This window comes from Anopheles funestus, chromosome 2RL (assembly GCF_943734845.2).
Source record: "Anopheles funestus chromosome 2RL, idAnoFuneDA-416_04, whole genome shotgun sequence".
Taxonomy (NCBI): domain Eukaryota; kingdom Metazoa; phylum Arthropoda; class Insecta; order Diptera; family Culicidae; genus Anopheles; species Anopheles funestus.
Window position 1 is genome coordinate 56,401,292 of NC_064598.1, and position 23,375 is coordinate 56,424,666.

General features: G+C 35.7%; 1 protein-coding gene across 5 annotated transcripts in view; it reads right to left on the reverse strand.

Annotated features, from left to right (window-relative positions):
• Nucleotides 1-23,375, reverse strand: part of LOC125762558 (homeotic protein antennapedia) — a 75,692-nt gene that overhangs the window by 44,346 nt on the left and 7,971 nt on the right. For 2 of the 5 annotated variants that reach the window (XM_049424768.1, XM_049424762.1), the window contains exon 2: nt 10,315-10,384. The gene's annotated coding sequence lies outside the window, so the exon portion shown is untranslated. Of the gene's footprint in view, nt 1-1,256; nt 6,033-10,314; nt 10,385-23,375 lie in introns of those variants that run through there. The other 3 variants (XM_049424766.1, XM_049424763.1, XM_049424764.1) reach the window with 3 other exon arrangements.

The window sequence follows — 23,375 nt, forward strand, 5'->3', positions numbered from 1 at the left end:
CCGAGTCGAAGATTATCATTATCAGTGCACATTATTTTTATATTATCTAAATTTAGAATTTGGTTTGAGGTGGATTTTCATGCTTAAAAATGTATCACGAGAAAATGGTCGGAAAACAATTGTTTAACTCTTTGCACCTTCACTGAAGAAAGAAAAACATAAAAAAAAAACAAAAAATACTTCGTTTAGCGCTTATAGTATTGGCCTGCATCACCTGACAGGAAAGGGTTTTTCTTGTTATTTCCTCTTTTTTGTAACCCCGGATTTGCACACTCGTTCATTTAGCGTCTTCCGCTTAAATTCAGTAATTCACATCCGTGTCCACGGGTGCTAAAGTTGGCATTTATCTTAATCAAGCCTTTGGCGAAGCATGAAGATGTTTTCTTTTCACCTTTCTTACGGCAATTTGGGGCTATTGGTACCTTAGGAATACGGAAAAGGTGATAAAAACTGAAGGCGTAGTATTGCATTTCGTGCACTAAGAGATTGAATTTCCAATAGTTTCAAATGCATTTGAATGTCAAAGCGAAAATAGAAAATCGAGTTTAAAAATGTGAAAAAGGTTATCATTGGACTTCCGAGCCTTCAAAGTTTGTTAATCCTGTAAAAATAAGGGCATATAATAAATCAAAATTCTGAACGTAACTTTGAAAAATTATTTTCTTTAGCCTTATATTACTTTGATTTCGAAAATGTTGCTGTTTGTTGGACAACGATCAGCGGAGTAGATTTCGAACATAACCAGCAAATGTAAAACAAATATAAAATTGAGGAGGTATATTTTATTTTGAAACAGCATACACTAAAAACATTTCACTTGGAATATTACAAAAAATGGATGATTTTTGTTAATTTAAATGAAGTGGTGAGCGACGTATATTGTAAAGCAAAATTACACTGAAAATATAATTTGTTTACTCAAAACCCATAATTTTTATGTGATAGCGGCGCCTGTTTTTAAACGACAGGGTCCCATTCCTTCAAATCCCTATTGAACCCTAACGCAGGAATGACTATCCGACTATGGTTAAATTTCACGGAAAACCAAAAATGATAGGACAATACAATTTTTATGTATTTCCTTAGGTTGTATTACTACATTAGAAGAAGAAGAATTCAAACCCCCAAAAACTACACTTTTGGTAATATTCATTCTATTTAAACTTTCAATATACTTTAACAAAGTTGATTAGTAAAACGCTTCATTTGCTCCTAAAACTGTTGTTGCTTTGTTTTTCTTTTGTGGACATAATTACCTGTTTGTTTATATCCTTCCGAGGTGACGAAATGAAAGGTACTCTTAACTTCACTTCATAGATACAATTGAGATTAGTCATCCACGTTGTCGGAAATTGGCGCCTCATTCTTTCGTTCCAATTACCATGAAATGTTTTATCACACAATCTAAATCCACTTTGTATAGTTACTGTCCACTTCATTGTGTACGCAGTTATTAATTCTTAAACGATTATCGACGATATGCCATCAGTACTTTAACGAATGTTTAGTACGTAGATTTGTTTTGTTTTTTTTTTTCACAGCAACATTTGAAAACACGAAAAACTTGGGTCTATATTTTAATTTTCGCATGAAACGAACCACCACCACCGAAAATAAAGATATAAAATTAATCGAAACGCACTACCACTGAAAAACATGTAGCTGTTACGGGGTTGTAAACTGTTGGTGTAAAACAAAAATAGGTTGTTAGTGAAGACCATTGCGGGCTGTTGTGATTACCTGCTTGTTACGTTGAACGCATACCTTTCGAATACATTCCCATTAGCGACAGAATCATGGTGTTCCAAATCAGCAACAAAACATTGAAGCAAATAAAAAAAAACTAACAAAATGGAGATTACTTTTGTCAGCAGAAACTATATTCGATAATTACTTGCAGAAAATAATAACTTTGGTGTATCGACTTTTTTCGAACGAACGAACAATCTAACACATTGACTTTCAAAAATTGAGCAACTCCATGTTAAGTGTAGTATGTGTCAAGATATGTAATTTCCGTTGCTACATTTTAAGTACTGTACGGAGCATCATCATTGTAGAATGAATGGAAATAGTTAACTACAATTTCTTCATACACGAGTAAATCGCGGTAGCCACGATACGAGCTTAACTAGGACGCACAAGAGCACGAATATTTTGCCGACCGTTTATAAAACATCCGACCACCAAGGCACGACTTTGAAGAATGCTGCTGACAACTTGTAAAAGATGTACAATTTCATACTAGATCGCTCCGAGGACAACCTACAACCCATGAATCTCTAAAGCTAATGGGAGCGAACATATCGCCTCTCGCACAGATTCTGCAGCTCGAAACTTTCTGCACACTCTCTGCAATCGCAGAGTTCGCAAAGGATGCTGTCTGTAACACATACAGCAAGACGATGGTACAGTCGGAGCTTAGTTAAGTTAGAAACAGTCGTGCGAAAGTAATGCCAAATTGGCTATTACTTTAAAGAACCCATACAACCTGACCGACTTGTGCAATGTTTTTTCTCCATTTTTAACAGATTTGTGTCCTGCAGCATGTTGCTAATTTGTCTGCAACGGTATTGAATTTGAAGGAACGCTTGTATTTTCATTAAAAATTGTGCTAGCTGATTACCCAATATTTTAATAACATGAGATGTTATCAACAAATATTTCCATTTGATTGTGCTTTATGTAGGGTGGTATGGCTCGTGCAGTATTTAGACCGATTCGGAACCTTTCCAAGCCGTCTTTATTTACCTTTTGGGACAGAAAACGGAAGCTTGAAAGAGAGAACAACAATAACAAACCATAAATCGTCAGACTGGCCGCGATTGTACTCAATTTTTACTATATTCTCTTGCATCTGTGCACACTGTTCTCTGAAACCTTCCCTTCCTACATAAATTGTTGAGCATCGTTTTCTCCTTACTTCGAGTGCGCCATGTAATGAAAGCGTAGGAGAAAGAATCTACAATGGCTGTGGACCGTACATACGTAGTACTGCTATCACGTCTAGAAGTACAATATCTTGGGTAGATCCTTTTTCCCAGGTAACAATCAGCTTCCACGAGGAACGTTGCGCATTCTCGCTGTTCTCTTTTTTCCAATCGAAAGCGAGAAGATGATTTCAAAAATGATTCGCAAACAGAAATTTTCTCCCATTTCTCCTATTGGAATTATAAGAGAATTTTTGGTGGTTGTAAATTGATAACCTTGGGTCTGGAGAGGATATATGTGGCAACGATGATGTATAAGGTTGCTGACAACTAGTGATAATGATTTTATTTTTGCCAAAAGAAAATTATCCTGAAACTCGTACTGTTGCAGAAAGCAAATTACCAAATTGTTCCTCAGAGCTTCTACTGTTTAGCGTGTTTCAACTTATTTTCATTTGATCGTTCATTTCGCGCCAATAGTTTCTATTAGACATCTTTGCATGCTTAAACGTATTCCTTTCATTAAAGTAACATTGCTTCAAAGTTTTCCAAATCTTCTAACGATTCTCCACGAAGATATTTGGTCGTCTCATGTACAGAAAACCCATCGCATTTCTGGCCAACCTAGCTCGGAACAAGAGCTCCTCTGACAACGTTTCCCCGCATATTTCCGGCGCGTCTGTTCTTGTTGCCTAGTATTATATTCACTTCACCCAAACCAGAAAACGCCACCTTCAGTATTGAGTGCCATAAATCATCTCTTCAACTTCCTATGCTTTTAACGGTATTGCAAGTGGTTGTAAACAGAGAAGATTATTCGAAGTATGCGTATCTATGCTCCGAGTAGTTGGAAGTGTGAGTGTATGAGTACAATAGAAAATTCTCCTTCCCGTTGTAGGTTGTTGTAAGATTCTTTGTTTTTTTATTCATACTTCAAGTAATACATGGGTCTTGATGCGATTCCCTCAATCGAACTGTATGGATTTCAGTAAATGTCGCTGGTTTGAAATGAAGAGTTTAGAATTGAAAAATTATAAATTTGACTTAATTAAATCAAACTTGGGCTTGTGAAATGCTCATAACAGAAAAGGTTGTACTGTGAATATAATTATTCGTTCTACTTTAGGCATTTTTGGCTACTTCGTATTGATTGTTAAACTCTTCACAGCATTCACACGTTTAGTAAATATGCTATTGATCCTATTGATATGGTGCATTACATTATATCGTTAAGCACGGTCTCAACCAAGAATGCATTATTCATTGCTCACATGTTCGAGTAGCAAAAGAGAGAAACAAACCAACCAAACATGCGCCAATTCAGCCCAAACCTCCCACGGAACATCACTGGTGATCGGAGTCATGGGATCCTCACGGCGTCGTTATTTTATTCATTGATGGCAGAAACCCTCTTCCTTCCATTGCAATCACTCACCAATACAACGTCAATTCGATATCCCGATGTCCTACAATGCAACTGACAATTGTAGAATTGTTCAATCAATTCCACCATTGAGCGACATTTATTGGAGTAGGGCCGGTGACACAAGATCCTGATCGCGACATCCCGATAAGGAGCTGCAAAGGAAAAAAGCGACCACGAAGAAATCGCAGACTACCTGTACGTACAACAAGTAATTCGCTACACGGGTTGTCTCATGTCGTCGAGAAGTTGCTCGAGGCAAAGTAATGTCTGTATCACGGTTGTTTATGGCAATTTGATTCGGCGATTCAGTTCGAACAATTCAGGTTGAGACTTGGTACAGCCGTTTTTTTTGCGAATGTACGAGTGTTTGTGTTTGCTATTTTTTGTCTACAGTTACCGCGACTTTGGCGTGTCGATCACCTTCAATTGAGCGAGAAAGACATATCCATTTAATTAACCGAAACTTCGCATCTTTCGCATCGCCAACCAAGCAAGACAGGTAGAATTCGACAAAAAGGATACAATGCTGGCTAAGCACCATCTACGTCAACATATGAGCAACCAAAACTGACAGTTGGACATAACAATTTGGCCCTGGCGCATGGGTTGCACCGATTCGTTTAAAGTTTGAATACATCATTTCATATGTTGTATCGAGTTTTTTTTTATCACAAATTCTAAGAGGGACAAGAAGTTTTACTTTTAAATAAAACAAAGTTCATTTTGACACGCGTGTGGGATGAGAGCCCTACGAGAAGTGATATAGAATTCTCACTTTATTGAAAGTGATCTATCACGATTTGCTTATGCAGTTTTATAAATAGAGTAGAAACTAGAGAGAAAATAAAAATAATATGTTGCGTATCACAAGTTTTCCTAAGCTGCTCTTCACAGTTTCTGCGAAGGTTGACCCAAAATCCTTTCAGTCTTCCTTACTGAAGTACGGGACATGGCTCGTTTGAAGAAACAAGAAAACTTTTGAACAGGCTTAGCTTTGAACATGCTTGACAGGTTGAACGGCGAAACTCGTAGTACACTCGTTCAAAATTTGATTTTAAAGTAACCAAGATGGCTTATCAGAAGGTGTTTGAGATCTTTGTTTAATGCTTTTCAAGGATCTTTTACCATCAAGACTGTTATATTTTTATCGCCTTCTACCAAACATTATAAGAATAGGCAAACATTGAATATTGTTTAGTTATTTTAAGTTTAGTTTTTTATGCTTAGCCTAGTGAATCTAATCTTCACGTAATTGATTCAGGATTACGATTGTTACACAAAACTCTGTGTAGTTTACACCGAACGCCTAGAGATGCGACTAAGGGATCACTTCTTTTTGTTATACGTCAACAAAAAGAAAATAACATAAACATAGTTACATTCATATGATTGAAAGGCATATTCGAATGACAATTTTAATATTTATTCAAACAGTATCATTTTTAATTTACTTTTCGTTTTCTGAAATAATGTGTGTTTTCTAAACACTGCATCTGTCTGTGAATGTGAAAGCTTTAACTAGAACCAAACATACAGGAAACATGGAGGACGCCGAAATTACTGCGAGCCCAGAAAATACCCAGAGATGAAAAAGTCGTTCTACGCGTTTGCTTTATCGTTGTCATCCCTGGTAAGTGACAGAGCGCACAGCAGGTGACAGTTGTCGTAAATGTTGCTTTTTCATATCTTGTTACACACAAACTTGTTACAATAATGTGTATGTCAAACCAAACGTACGTAAGAAAATAGTAGTTAGTTGTTGATCTCTCTGAACAAGAGTTTCAACAAACATACGGTCTTTCTCATAAAATAGAAGAAGAATTTGTTGATCTATAATAATATTTTTCACAATATTAAAGTTTGTCGAATTAAGTAAACTGATGTTATGTATCCATCATTAACGATAGACTATCGAAAAAAAAAAAACATTGCAGCTAATCACAATAAATCGTAAGCTTTTTTCCTCTGCATTTTACTGGAAACCTGTCAATCTGTGTACCATAGTTTTAATTATAACTTTGTCGGATTATACTCATTCTAGTTTTCTCTCTTTATCTCCTGCTTTTCTCAAGTTCTTTATATCAGTTACTTATAAGATTGATTCAACGATCGATCATATTATCATTACAACTTAAAGTGACGGGTAAAAGAAGAAACCGAAATAGTTTAAAATTCCATTCACAGCTCGTAAATCACGACTTGGACCGTTTTGGCTGTTGATTTTTCCGCTCGCTATACGCGAGAGAGTCTCACCCACAATATTGAAGAATGCTAGGAAATCGGGGTGGCAATCTCGTGACGGAACAGACCAAAACGAAAAAAAAACTTTTTCAAGACGTTCATAAGGTAAACAGGAGGCTAGCCTCATTTCATGGATTTTATAGCATAATGTCCTTGGCGGTGCGGTCCAATCTCCGAAAACAATTTTACCATGGTTTAAAGAAAAGCACGAAATGGCATAAAAACGCGAAACATTCTCCTCTAAGTGGGAAAACAAAACGGTTCGTCTTGCAGATTGTTGTTTCTTGTAGCGAGGTTCGCATTTGCAGAAAGTATCCTCCATCGAATGCACGGATGAGTTTGACGCTTATTCAAATCAAATTTGCATTTCTTCCTTATCCATCGCAACACCTCGCCGACGAATCCAGCTTTCCTTGACGAGCACGATGAGGGCTATAAATTTGCTTGAAAACTCTCTATCCGTGTCTGCTTTCCCTCCTTTATAGATAGATTTATGTATATTTATCATTAAAACTCAATGAACAAATTAATTCCACACATTTTCTTATTCATTCATCATTCTGCGGTTTTGCTCGTATGCACACGGCAAAAGCAAGGAACCATCAAATGTATCGTCTTCGTGTTGGACTCGATACATTTTCTTGATGTATATATGTTTATTTTTTCATGTGCATGCAGTTATAAGATCTCGTTTTTATTCAACTTCAATTCTTAGGGCAAATTCTTAGCTACAAGCAGATTGTTCCATGTGTTTGCTGATTGTTCTCTTGTGGATGGTGAGTAATTCCCGGTATGTTGAGTTTCGCTTTCATCCTGTCTTTCTTTGGCAATTTAATTCAGCGAAAAGCTTCGGAATAAAAAGCAAACAAAGTTCGTTTTCCAGAACAAACGTTTGTTCATGATCAGCCTGCTGTAGTTCGGTACTCGAATCCAGAATCTGTGTCGGCATTTTATTTGACACAGTGCATATATGCAACCGACTGTAACGATATGAAAGACAAAGCAAGGCGGAGAACACTATTCATGCAGCGAAACAGCAAGACGCACGAAGAAGGTAAAACAACATTTTTAACAATTTAAAATCATTAATAATGTTGTTATGTTAATTTTATTGCATTTTTATCTCGCTTGTGGCTTAACACTACTTATGCTTCGAATGCTACTTGCAGGAGCATAGATAAAAACGGCAAAAAAAAGAATTAATAATTCCACACCAGCCCTAACAAAAATGTGACACATATATGCATTCTATTTGTGGGAGGATGAATGTTCGGTTTATAAAACTATCGGTGTTATAATTTCTTCCTAATTATTGGTACAATATGGTTCATTCTGATATTATACTTTTCATCGTGCTTAAGGATTTTCGAACCATTAGGGAGACAAGTAATGTAGGAATGTTTCTTCTATGGAATAGTAAAGCATATTTTAAACATAACTAATTGAGCACTTGCCCCAGCTGCCTTAGGTATTGTAAGCGATAAGTTGTTTGCATGCTTCAGTTGCAAGTGCATTTTGATAGCAATAATTAATGCATGGAAATGTCATGCCGCTATCGCATAATTAGCGTTAATTTGCAGAAATTAAACGAGCTATAAACAATACGATAGCTATTCATCATCGTCATGCGTGAAACTGGATAGAAAAATCTCACTCAAAGTATCGGATCGAACGGCCTGAGTAATACATACATTTGCTGTCGTATTTGAGTATTCCAGTGTTGGTGGCAAATATGATAATTTTCCTACAGGGAACGTTCTACGCTCAGCACACCCTGATTAGATCGACTTTAACCCTGTAAAATGAAATTAAAGATATCTTTCCAAGGGTCACTTCAACTCATCACTAATTCATAATCAAACATCGAAAGCAGCACGAAGAATACGTGTGGAGCGCAGAGCACAACTTAACTTTAAAATACCGACGGGATTTTCGGGTTACCGTTTTCCCGGCCCATTATTGAAACCAAGCCACAGGTCGTTCAGTTTGTTTCTTCCTCATTCATCGACAGTCTGGAACAAACCAGTTACATTCGTTTGGGGCTAACAGAGAGTCTAGTCTCTTTTGAAAACGAAAGCTTGAAAGGGAAATTTTTGTCTCCATCTTACTTTCAGGGCAACTTAAAAGAACATTAATCAAAAATATATTCTTTGGTTCAACTTTTATAAACTTCCAACATAGACCCAACATTGTTATATTTGTGATGCTATAAAATTCGTCTAAGGAATCATGTAAAAACAGATTTGCGACATTTTCGCTTGTTGTGGCCTTTTGTCGTTAGTATTGAACTAAATAGTCATGCGGTGTTGAACGACATGAAATGTTGATAAAATGGCACATAGTTTTATAAAGGCTAGAAAGGATATGACTTTTGATGGCCAATATTTTTAGTAACTAGAACTATGGTGCACATACGAGCGCGTTATGACTAGAGTTTAAATGATTTCGCCCTTTCATACATATTGGTAAAACAAGAAATAAAAATTACTTTGCTAGGTAAATCATTCCCATACAACCAATAACAGAGAAATAAACATTTTAACTAGTTTTATTACAAAAAAAATCTATCCGGCTATCCAAAACACAAGTGCTTACATTCGAACTGCAGTGCCGAGAATAGAAAAGACCAAACGCTTTCGTTTTCACTCAAATACGCTTGCGTACCCGAGAGAAAAGGTATGTTCGGAGATAGGATTTTACATTTGTATGTGAGCATTTTTATCAGGAGCGGCCATTATTCATTTCCAATTCACTGTCAACGCCAACCCAGATGGCTATCGATTACCGTCGGCATGTTAGCTTTCTGCAGCTTGTATATTAAGATGTTTTGTGTTTTACACTGTTTTAATGTGTTATAGGAAATATTGATGGAAAAGTTAAAAGGAATGGTAAGAATACCTCATTTATAAAATTTTGAACAGATCTTTGATTGATTCATTCATATTTTTTTGTTTTTATGATGATTTAAGAATCATAAGAATAATCAGAAAATATCATTCCCATTCTGTGCAATGCGCTGAAACTCTTCTGAAATTCTGAACGTTTGTTATCATTAGATGAATGTAACAGGTGGTCGTTGATAGAAATGGCACACACATTGTTGTTGAATGAAATAAGAATCTATACGATATACAATATACGATTGGATGAACTATTGTAATCATTGTAATAATGTGAAACGGTGTTAAAAATTAGGTGTTGAACTGCAAACATAATCGTTACCTGCCTGCGCCTGATATTCCTAGCGAAAACATTTTTTTCATATTTAAATATATTTCATATTTTCATTATATATTTAAATATATTCATTATATTTTCATATTTTAACATATTTAAAATTTTTTAACGCTTTCTTACAGGCTGTGTACATCGTATGCATTAAAAGGAATACATTTTCTATAATTAACTTCTGTAACTACACAGCACAAATTTAAATTTACGGAAATTTATAAATTTCATCTAGTTCAGATTCCAGCCGTGTTTTACGGACTTCAGAGGTATTCCTGTAGATATCAAAGTTACTTGAGATATCGCTACGTTTCATCGCAACCCCCCATAAGTATTTAACACCTGTTGTATTATCTTGTTATTTATACAATGCTTACAGTATTAGCAAAATATAACTTATAACGACCAATACACATTGTAAGATCAAAACATAAAAACAAAAGAAAACCGTGTCTAATTGTCTGAACTTACGTTATAAATTACACTTACCTGTATATATAAACGTTTGCTGTTTTACTTTCTTTGGTTTGTTTGTTGTACGTGTAATGAAGCAGTCTATCTGTAAAATAATGAACAAAATCATTAATACATTTGTCTTTTAACAAATGAAAACTTATTCGTTATCAAAAAATAAATTGAACTGCAGTGGCGGAGGTGTATGTGATAAACGGCATAGGCATCGTGTTCCACACGACAGGACCGGGTATCGAATCCCATCCACACCATTCCTCCTTACCAAGGACTGATTATCCGGTTACAAGGTAAAGATAAGTTTTGATACATTGTTGCCGTTCTCAATAAGAAAAAAAATTAAAATTATATTTCTTGATACTTTCCCTACCAGGAGATCCCATTAAAAGTTTATTTAACAAACAAAATAACAAACGAACGATTGTAACAGTCCAAACAAATTCTCCCAAGTTATTATATTTTTCGAAAAAGCACTTCGTTTGTTTGCTCTTCCATAATTTTCAAACTCAGCTATCTTGCATGCCGTCTCGAGAGATGACAAGCACATTGCATACAAACAGGCTGAGAGCGTTTTGCGAACACAGTTTCGTGGAGCGATAAACAGAACATTGCATACTTTTTATAGAGGAAATGCTCAACAGATGGCGCTTACTGTTTATGGTTTGATAAAGCTCACGATAGCTCATTTTTGAATTGCGGCCAAATTGAATTTCGACAAAGCGGTTAGTTCATTAATGCTTTCAATTATTTGTTTATATTCTAAACGAAGAAAACACATTAAAAATATTCGAGGATCACTACAATGCATAAGTTAAATCAACTAAATATCAATAGTTTTTCGGGAACGTAGAGAGCCAAAGAAAGACAATACGACTAAATACCGTTATAATTAATTAGAAACAAATAAATGATAGTCAAGAAAATCTTTCTAAGCGCTCCATGAAGCGGTAAAAGACAAACCATTGAAACAAATTCTATGAAGTATCAGAACAGCAAAATTCTAATCAGAATAACATGTAACTTTGCCGTTTGTTTGTAAATGTTTGTCTTGTTATAAACATAATGGCATCGCCAGCCACTGCCCATATGTCTCAAGCAAGAAATCTTTAGTTAATGAGTAAGGCGTCTACGTGCATTATGCGAGCAGCTTGAGGCCAGTAGCATGGGGTGATGTATGTAAGAGCCGCGCCGGTTTGACACGACAGGACTGGGTTTCAAATTCCATCCGAACCGTACACTCTTACGCTGCTACGAGTCAGTATAGTTAAAGAAAGTCAGAAATGCTAGTTCCGACAGCTTTTGAGAATCTAGTGTGACACAAAAAGAAGTAGCAAACGGCATAATGTATTCGCGCATTAGTAATGCTGTTTTTAATGTGAAACAATACACATGTAATGTATTACAATACATAGAATTCAATCATTAGATTTTTTTCAACCTTTTAGAAAAACTATGCATTTGATGCTCAAATTGAACGCAAGAAGACGTTACATTTGAACGTATATTTTCAGTTTATATTTTAGTTTCATATTTCAGATGGAAAACTCTTGTCCAAGGTTTATGTATATGGCAAAAAATGACCTCATTGGCCCTTTCTGTTATTGAAAGACAGATAGACCTTATCATCATTAAGAATTATAATTTGAAGCGCCGCTCAATCCAAATATTTACAGGTATATTAATAACCATAACGTCATCGTTGAATATCAACATCAACAAATGCAGAATAGGTTGCCCATATGTTGCCCTTGTTAACGTGCGCTGGTATTCGAATTGATAAGGTATAATTTTTCTTAGATTTATATTTTCTTTACTTTTTTCCATAGCTGTACAGGTAGTTCCCAAAATCCGTGGTGCTTGTTATGAGCATATTCACAGATACGAATATTTTCAACGAAGAAATTTGACAGCTCCGTTAGTTTATAGGATAAAAAGGATACAAAGGTTTCCTAATTCGAAACATCATGGTTTGATAGATTTTGTAACACATTTTATAAAATGATAATTTTTATTGCATTGGGATCCGGCCGAAGCTAACATTCCAGACACGCCATGTGTAGGATAACAAAACATACGAAACAAAACTTTTTGAATCATCAGCATTCTTAATTATAACCACATCGGTACCAAAATATATCCAAACTATAACAATAATGAAATATGCATTAATTGTTCACAGTTTTTTTTTTTACTGAATATTGAATTAAGCTTCTTTGTTGATTCCCCAAAAAAAAGGTTGCCTTCCTTGTATATTCAAACGACCAGTTGGTGGCTTGCACTACAGCAGCGATCGTATGTTGATCGTTTCCCAATCATATATCTAATCTAATTTATACTTCTAGCACATCAGTTTCATTTAGACGATCAATCTCAGAATATTTTATGAAAGTAGATCAAACATTGATGAGATTTATAATCATTACATACAAAATAATTTTACAGCCACCGGGAGCCTAACTTCTAATATTTCTGAATTCAAATTAAAAAGTTTGGGAGTTCTTGCTCAGTCGTGAAATAAATCATTCATAAAAATATTTGAACCATAAAAGTAGTTTTAGATTGTGAATTGGTTTGCTCGGAGGTTCCATTTGGCCTAACTGATTTATATCATATTCCTATGGACATTTAAAAACTTCACATTGAAGATGCCAACAAAGCATTATTTATTTACTTAGCTGATTGTCGTATAAAAACAGAACCCATAACGATAACATCTACCGCCATTATCACCTATTATTTTAAATTTGGCATCTGATGCATTGCATTGTTTTGCAAATACGGACAATCGCTCAGGATAGCATTTCATCGTTCGTTTCATTCTGATTCAAGGGTCATGCAGCATCAGTAAGCCTTATTACTCGTTAGCCTGGTTATGGAGCTATTACACAATTGATCACGTGATCGCCTTAGTGACTGTTGTGGGAAATCTTTTGCGAAACCATCTGGTATTCAATGATATGATCAAACTCTTCACGGCTCGCGATGGTGTGAATTTTCGAACGACGTCCGTATTATTCATTTGCAATTAAATAATTCTTCAATTCACATTCAGGCCAATACTACAGAATGCAAATCATAACCGATTTGATGTGCAACGAATATAGTGCAGTGGAAGGGTTTTGAAAATATTTGTTACTGTTGTTGTCGCCGAGGTCATGTAAAAATTGATTAGGAAGTGAAAAAAGGAACCTTTTCTGTCTTTGCTATGGTTTCCTGTACCGATCTGTGAAGTTTATACTTTATAGTAACACTCCATAAGATTATCTCGGTTATGTGGAGAATGTAGGAGAAAAGATTTAAAACAAAGGGATGCCTCACCGCCAACGGGCTCGTTCTATTGCGATACTGAATGGAAGGCATATGATAGGAGTCGGCAAGCGGTCGTAAGCATCGACGATTGAGATTCGACAAGATCCCGCGGTGTGGCCGTTTGAAAATTCGATTGTTTTTCCTTTACCGTTGATTTGCCCTACATGAGCTTTGCAGCACTGTTGCAGTGATTGTAAGGGATTCCCAATTCTGTGAAAACGCGCAACGCTTTTGTGTTGTCGTTTTGAACGTATACATGTGTCATTTTTTCTATATCATCCGCTAACCAGCCAATTCTTTTGCTTTTTTTTGGTTTGCTTTTACGACCAAAGGGTTTGCATATGCGACGTTTTAGGAAGTGAGCTGGTTAGTTTTTTACTTGAAGGTGCAGCTAAGAATATTCTTAGTGTTTCATTCGGACACCTTCCAGGCGTTTAATTCAGGTGACATGTATCATCACAAATGAGCATATGTTAGGCCACGGTCGATTGGTGCAATCGGCAGCTGCTGAAAAGAATTCGATTTAATACTCCATATTTTGCAAACAAGTCGTTTGTTGATTGAACGCTTGTGGATGAATTTTGAATGAAACATCAAACAACTTCAAACGAAAGTTAATTGACCTACTACCTGTTATGCATAATAATATTGGTAATAATGAACAATTGACCAATTGTTCCCTAGTTATTCCCTAGAAAATATGAATCAACTAATGTAAAAGCAAAATATGCTTCAAATGCGTGCGTTCAACGTGTGTCTCGTTTATAGCTATATTGGGTGAGGTATGCAAACTTTTTCATCAATAAAAAAAATGAAAGCAAAGAAGGAAATTTTAAGTTTCGATTAAACATTAATTTTACTTGTACTTAATTATCATGGGAACCCGGGGTGTATATTGTAGCAACTTCAGGATTAATCAACAGGACCGGGTCTCACTATCCTGCTACAGATAAACAGAGTCAAGGAAAGTCAATATTGGCAAAACAATACCACTTTAGATTATAGTGCCACAAAAAAAAAAAAATAAAAAAAATATTGATTATCTTGTTTGCTATCTTAACATAGTCCTGGCAATATTTTATTTTGCGGATTTTTTTATATTGTTTTTGAAAATACTTTCTTTTTCAAAGGTTATCCAGAAAATGCGATAGATGCCGCTTTACAACTGCATCTATTTCATTACTTGAACGTGAACTTATCGTTTACAAATGATGATGCTATAAAGGACATCCTTCCTTTATGGTGGATATTAATGTTTGTAAAAAATATATGTATTTACTTTATCTAACTTCTCAGTACTGCTAGTTTAACAACAAAGTTTTAAAAACATTCAAAAATGTATTATATTTATAACCGTGCATATATATTTCAGAATCTGTACCTTGATATCATATGGTTTCCTCGAATAAAGCTCAGGATATCTCGGAAAGCTCAGGATGAGTATTATAGCATGCTAAGGTTATTTTGCAGGAGCTTTTCCATTGAGGTGAATAATTCCAGGAGAGCATTAATAATATAATTTATTAACTAACAAAACTATTCCAACATGAAGGACAATCTGCTGTTCATGAATGTATTATTTAAGATAGAGTTTCGTATAGTTCTAATATCAAAACGATAATTAAGTATACGAGCAAAAATATAAACTCGTGAAATTTATTTGGGTTTATAGTATAAACCGGAGTTTGTACTGATTTAGCTTAGGTTTAGACGTCACAAAAATAAAGAAGTTCATTGTTTTTTTTGTTTTATCATTTTCATCATCGAATTTCGTTTTTTGTTTTGTAGCGCGTATTCTGGTTCTGTAGCTCATATCCATTTCACTCTAATTTTCATTTTATTTTCTTTTCTGTTTCGTTTATCGATAAGCTACTCACGAATGATTCCATCGATACCTTGTAATGTCCTAGATAAGAGTCGACGTGTTAAAACTCATTGCATCACATATTTAAAGCACGAAAACAGTTAGCTAAACCAGCAAGGAACAGCTGAGAATGTACAAGGGAAGACAGTAAAACGTATCGTATCACCACGTTTCAAACGAGACACAATTTTCACATATTAAATCATGGTATAAATTATAACATCCTCCACCGTATTAACTGACGACATTCATTCTTCATTCTGTTTTATGTGACCTTTCCTGCTTTAATCAGCGGATGCTAGTGTGCGTACATCTACATGGAAGATAAATGATGAATGTGTTCGTCCGCGCAACAGTGTGCGTGAAACTTTCCTTCAGAATGGCGGCGGAAAATTTTGAGAAAACCATAATGCTCCATTCATTGGCCCGAACTAATACCATAACGTTTTCTAACTATTCCTAATGAGCAAGTATAGGTGTGTATGTGCATTCGAAAAGGGAAAATAAATTTGAAACGAAACTGCTTCTTGTTTCTTTCTTCGCACAGCATCACACTGAAATTTGTCAAATGGGAGGAGGTTGAATATGTAGTACAGCTGTGTAATTTATTGCATCCAAAATAAATCATTCACAAGCACTGTAACAGCTAACCACAAAAGGATAGCATTATTTGAATCTTTTTTTATGAAGTATGAATTAGGCTCAACCCGTAAACGAAACTTTTTCTCTTTGCAAATTTTTGTTTTCGTTTGGTTCCTACAATGAACTAACGTTCGAAATATTTGCTCTATTTGCATGATTTTATTCACTGTATACAGGATCAGCTTTAACAGTTGTAGCAAAAACACAGAAGTATACCATGTTAAATTAAAGGTAGTGTGTACAAAAGTGTACCATGGTAAATTAAATTAACTTTAATTTTACATGCTAGTTTTACGTTAAATCATTAAAACGCTTTCCGATGATTTGTATTCAACTTAACTTAATTAATCAAATCAAATATTTTATACAATTTAAATTATTTAATCAAAAATTAAGCAGTGAATTGTGGTATATGAGCCATGAATTATGAGGAAATATAGAAACGAGTGTTAAATACTACTTTACGTTTCTCATCATGACTGATTATTGTTACATTTTTGCATTTGCATTATGACGCGTTTAAATGGTTTCAGATGGCGTAGGTCATGGGAGGGCGTAAACCAGAGTAAAAATTTCCAATCTCGGTTACCCTTTATAATATCTCTGTGTATTATATTTTGAAAAGTTACGAAACAGTGTATGTTCGATTATAATGGTATCAATGTGTACAGGAAATTTTAAAACTGTGCTAAAATTGAACAAACATTGATTTTATCAATGTTCAATATGAAATAAATTAGTTATTTAGTAAATTTACTATCAAACTCTAAATGATAAAAGAACAGCAAATAACAAAAAGGAAACGTATATTTCAAATGAGGGGATTCATTTATGTTAACCAAAAAGAAATTAGCACTATTTCCATAGTCCTTAAAATAAAAATAAAACCAATCATTGGATTTGTACAAATCTTATAATCTCTTAATTTTTGTTATTTGTTATTTGTTATTTTGTTATTTTATTGGTTAAATTCAACGGACCGTATGTGACCCCCTTGAAGCGTTTTTATTTACAGTTGTAACATTGATAGCATTTGTTGGACATTTATGTTGTATAACATTTAGCAAGTAATGGGGCGCACTTCACGTATACAATTCAGAAACACGAATCGCGACAAGTCAGGTTCGAAACGATCACAAACGGCGTTGAATTCACGACACATAATGAGGAACGGATCAGAGACGCGATTTAGAAACTAAGTTTCATAAAACGCTGCTTTTACAAATCTAATTCTCCGTTACAGTTTTTGCTAACCTGCTTGCCTTAAGCTGCTGAGTAAGTATGATTTGAATTACCCATACATTTATAGACAATAGATTGATAAAAGAGTTTAAAAGTAGTAAAATATTGAAATTTTGGGGATTGGAAATCCCTTAATAAGCATGTTGAATATTTCACAAAAATTGTTAAAATTATCAATTTTCACATAAGATGAGAACAAATAAAAAATATAGGATAAATGCTCTTTCTAAATCAAACAAGTTCAACAGTTTACTACTTCTTCCTCTTCTTGGCTTTTAACGATCTTACAGGTCACCCCGGCCATTTCTGGCTTACTAGACTTATTTTACCACATAGCCGGATAGTAAGTCCTTGCTACGGAGGAACGGTCCGGATGGGATTTGAACCCGGTCCTGCCGTGTGGACCGGCGCCGTTTATCACATGCACCACCGGACCGCCCTAGTTTGCTTAATGCTCTTAATTTAAATTGTATCATAGTTCAAATTAAGTTTATTATGGATTTTTAACTAAATTTCTTATTGCATTGTACTAATGTCTCACAAAGAGCGTATAAATGGTTATTGAAAACCATGTTAATGCTTGGGATGGAGGTGCCAGCTAGTCACAGTAAAGTTTGAAGTAAAAACCATTTTGAATAAAATATGTTCAGCTACCTAATTCCAGCCAAAAAGCTAAAACTAATACTAAACTAAATAGTAAATTTATAACTAATTGCATTGCATCAGCTACATGGTTGATTAATATAAAAAAAAACAAAACATCAATCAGAATGAAACTTTGTCCGCCCATCAAAGGTCTATGAAATTCGCTCTATAGAAAATCATTTTTGAAAATGGAAAATAAGATGGAAGCGCAAAAACTTGCAAATAAATTTGGTTATGAAATATTCTTTCTTGAACTTGCGTTAAACGTAAACTTGATACAGTTAAAGATATTTTTCTTTCAATTTTTCTTCTAGCATATTATTTTAAACAGAGAACAGTAGATAAACAAGAACCAAAGTTAACACTTATTATGGGGCAGTGACTCAAATGCTTTCAAAAAACTTTTACATCCGGCTCCTTTCTTCATTTGATGTCTATTGGTATGAAGAGAGAGAGAGAGAGAGAGAGAGAGAGAGAGAGCCAAATTAGAGTTCAGCCCTAAAACACGTGTGACGTCGTTGTGCTCCCCTAAATGAAATTTATATTGATTTATTCGACACCGGTGGGTAACACGGTCTATGTTCTAGAATGCAATTCCTACCCGTACGTACTACTATAACTTTGGCCACTGCATAGTTCAGGTGTTCAATGTTACGCATGGCAGCTGGGACAAACAAAAAACACATGAGTATGGAGAGTTTGCTACTATTCCAGAACTTTCTAACACGAAGAGAAGCTGAGCATTGATTGAGATTTTTAATATCGTTCGCTATATCTGGTAGAAGTGAACCCTTTTCCTAACTTTTGGATTCACCATCCACGGTAGTTTGTGTACCACCTTCACTGCATGTGCAACATGGAAATGAAACGCTTTAAAAGTCATTAATTTTGGCTTTTCCCATAGCAGTTCGGACGGACCAGGTCGCCGGCATGCGTTATCCAGTAGTATAATTTCTCTCCACAGTGAAATCATTATTTGGAAGATCGTACATGAATTGGTCCCAAAAAACGGAGCAACACACGTGTATTTCGCATACCGTATGCTCATCGTAAAATGGCCTCACAAACACATACACACACACACGCTTTCATATGCATGCAGTATGGAACGGGTAAGTATTACCTATCTGAGTACACGGTAGTGTGTGCTTGTACATTTCGGGAAATATACAAACTTTGTAAGCCAGGACAACCTCGACGAGAGTGATGGTACAGTAACGCCAGAACATCTAGCATACGATGATGAGAAATGGGAAATAAGAAGCCTGTAGGCTAGGTGGGTTGGAATACACATAAATTATTCTGCCATCAGATGCACATATACACCCTGAAATACTCGTAGGGTCATCGAACAGTGCAACTAAAACATGATGATGGTATTCGACTGTTCTGCACCCGAAACAAAGAGATTGCATGGTCTAGAGTTGGTTAAGCGACAATTCTGGGTACTGTTTAAACTAAAATATTGGCATGCGTATACTTTTCTATATTTGTAAGAGACTGAGGGAATATTTCTATAAGAATGAAATTATGAGATAGAGTATACTAATAGCTCAATTTAACTTTTTTCTTTTTATTTGCATTGCAGCCTGAAGAAATCGTTCCATTACTGGCTGTTATTGATTTCGATTTCAATTTCCAATTAATAGAATACAAGATTTGGTAAAGGTCTTGTTACATGAAGATCGGAACTACACAATTCTAGTTAAACTTCATCAATGGCAGAAGTGTGTGCTAATAGACGTGGTTGATGCAGCGTTGCACAAGCGACTAGCATAACAACAAAGAATATTTATTTGTGTCATACCAAGCTGCTCACCAGCATCTAAATGTCGCTTAGTTATTATGCATCAATTTGCGTTGACAAGGTTTTTGCCATGATGTAGTATTGCCATCAATAAAGAGACAAATATTTGCATCTCTCTGCTTGATTAAGAGTGATTTTATCGGATTTTTATAACCGAAATAATGCGAGCATTACTAAAATAAGAGTATAAGAAATACGCTAATCCATAAAAATATATATTTATTTAAAATAAATAATCAAAACAAGAGACTAGCTTGTAACAAACGCAAAGATTAGCTTTGACAAGCTGAGACATAGCTTGACAAAGCAGAGAAATTACGTTTGTTAATTATATCACAATTATAATAGCATTTGCTACAGTACTACTACTAATACCTTCCCAAGCGATCTGTCCAAAACAAGATACCTCCAAAAATGTTCTGTCGAGTGTAGTACGTACGTAATTAGATTTCTTTGCATCGCACAAGATTGACGTGTCCCCAGTTTTGTGATCTGGTACGATGATTCTTATAGTGCATGTGTAACGTTGGAAGAAGACTTGCAGTTAATTAAAATTTTCCTCATACTAACGCGCGCGCGATCGGACCGAATTCTTCCTCATCTTCGAATGGTACGTTAAGTCTACTCTTGCCTATGGCTGCCTATCTGTAAGTTTCATTCACTATCCTACGTCGTTCTGCTTTTCTTCCACATTTTCTTTACCATCTCGATAACGGATGTTGCCGTGTAGTGTGCTGTAAGGTCTGCACCTGTTATTCTTAAATTAAACTTAGAAAAAGGAAGAAAAAAAGCAACATATAACATAGACGTGCTGGCAGCGATCAGACAAATTTGTCTTCAAAGTAAATCGAGCAGCTCGGCCCCCATGCATTAGATTCCTTTAATCTTAGCTTTCATGAAGTATAGTTTCACAAGCGTTGAGGTTTTCAAATTGGATCAGTTGAGGCTTATTTTAGAAGAAATGTTTTAAAATATTCCATGTACATGATTTTACTAAATCTTCCCATCTTTTCATCGAGTCCATTAGGTAAGTTTATATACATTCATTTTACATCCAGTTATGGCGTGGTCTAAGCATTCTATTCAACACAACACAGGTTGTTTCTTTTATTTTGTTAGCGTAACGACCTTCTAGAATGTGCCTACCATTCCTGGCATACTAATGTCCAGTATTTTTACCACACAGAAAGGTAGCCGGTCCATACTACGGGGGAACGGCCTTGATGGGATTCGATACTGGTACTGTTATATGAAACTGGTGCCGCTACAACCTACATATGCGGATGCCCAATCGATAACGCAGATTATAGGTACAAATTTAAAAATGAATAATCTTCCTGTAGATGTGGCTTCCAACCAGCCAGCTTTGTGATGCATGGAAGTGTGTTATCCCGATATAAAGTAGACAAGATCTGAAAGATCTTCCACGAAATCCATTTATCCTTCCATCCAGCGAATATGACAAACTTCCTTTAGGCTGAAATAGTTTTCGCACAATATTTTTTGTGCTTTGGTGTAGATAGTACTAGCATCGGTCTACGGTGTCTATTATGTAAAAATAAGTAAAAAATCACATCCGGGCCGTTTTCTCGTGACAAGCATGAAACGTTCGGTAAGTTGGTAAACATAGGTCTAGTAAGCTAGTCATGGCACCCATGAACTAGCAGGTTGCTTCATTGATAAGACAAATAAAAAGCTTGATTTAAAAAATGAACAAAGATATATACGATTAAATTTCAATCTAATTGTTAATTGTGTGAAATATATCAATAGTTTTAACGATGAATGATCGACTTAGCATGTTTTTACCCCTTTTAGGAAAGATGATTATACGTGCTGTGTTAAGGGTTAACCAAAGAGGCGAAACATACGCAGTAACTTTGAACAATCCATCACTATGCGTAAACCATCATGGCAGCGAAAAACAAAACTAAAAAGACAAACAAGGTTTAAGTAAATTTTTCGTTCTTGCCTCATAGGCACTCACTGAACATTTGAATTTACCAGCAAAACTCTCAATCGAATCGTTTTGCCAAAGGCGACGGGGCAGAACTAGCGTTGTGCAACAAACGTAACGGCATGTGCGGTGGATCGAGTAGGAGGCTGGAAATTTGCATTATTATTATCACAATAAATCACTTCATTGCCCCGACGTGTCTCTTTTTCAGTTCAGTTCGCGACCCAGCCCGGCGACACGGACACGCATACAACATACAAAACCCAAAAGCCCGTAGTTAGCTGATATCCAGCTGGTCCAGCAAAAAAAAAAAAAGAAAAAAACAGGGTACCGTGGACAATCGCAAAGTGAACGATCGCCAAAAGAAAATCGATGGGAAAAATAAATGTGCAGGACACGAAAACGTCATCCATGGGAAACGGAGTATGCATTACACACGGATGTTCTTAAGTGCCTGGACGGCGACGGGCGCGAAATACGACGGCATAGGTAGGGTATTTCGTGTTACTCTAAACGGAACTTATGAAGGAGTGGCGGTCGCAGGTGGCTCATCTCTTTTTTATATCTAGATAGAAATCGGTGTTCGAACGCGTGTAAAGCGGTACTCACCAGTACTGCCAAAGCTGACGCACCGTTTGTTTGACATAATATCGCACATCTCATGGAATGAAGTTGCGAGTCAACGAAAGGAGTTGAGAATCGCATAAAAACGAAACTCGAAAGTAACCGCTTCATCAAATGCATCGACGAATCCATCTACGACTATCAGGATGACACATTCAACGGACGGTCGGACGGTTGGTGCTATAATTGCTTCCCGTTTAACTTGTTCGACGTGGATTTAGATCATAAAAAAGCGTCATCGACGATGCGATCGAAGCGACGAACGAAACGGGAACGGGCGAAAACAATCGCGTGACCTTTTTATCAACAATCAGAGTATGACACCTTTGTAACTGATTCGTACAATTTCGTTAGCTGACGTATCGACGTACAATAAAGATAAGCAATAAATATTTCAATATTTTCAATTCATACCGTAGGTACGTCGGTATCTGCAGGTTGTATTCTAATTCTTTATGCAGCAGACAATGGTACGAAACGGTGTTGATAAATTCTAACAGCAACAGTCCTATACGTAACAGTCCATGGTACGCGATCATCTGTAGCAACAAGTTACGCATGATAATGTTGATAATAAATTCACGATGCGTTAAATAAGATCACAAAATAGAGTGTGAATAATGCTTTGCATTTATGACTGTTTGTGGAATTGTTAAAATGCAAACAAGAAACTGGCCGGTGGTCCGTCGCAGGTTATGGAAATTGTTAAGATAACATTTGCTGCAAGAAAGATTGGACGCATTGTCAACAGCCACAGATGTATCGCACCTATGGACTGAAGTATACATTTGAAATGTAAATCTTTGTGGCAAAAACTATAATTACCTCCAGACTAGGTACTTTCGGTACCACAGTGTAGGTAGTAGATGACTGCTAGGAAAGATAAAGAAACGTTTACATATTCCTGGATGTTGAAAGTTGACCATATGGACAAATCACTATTTGAAAGCACTTCTACAAGAGTTTTATTGTTCACTGATAGTGATAAG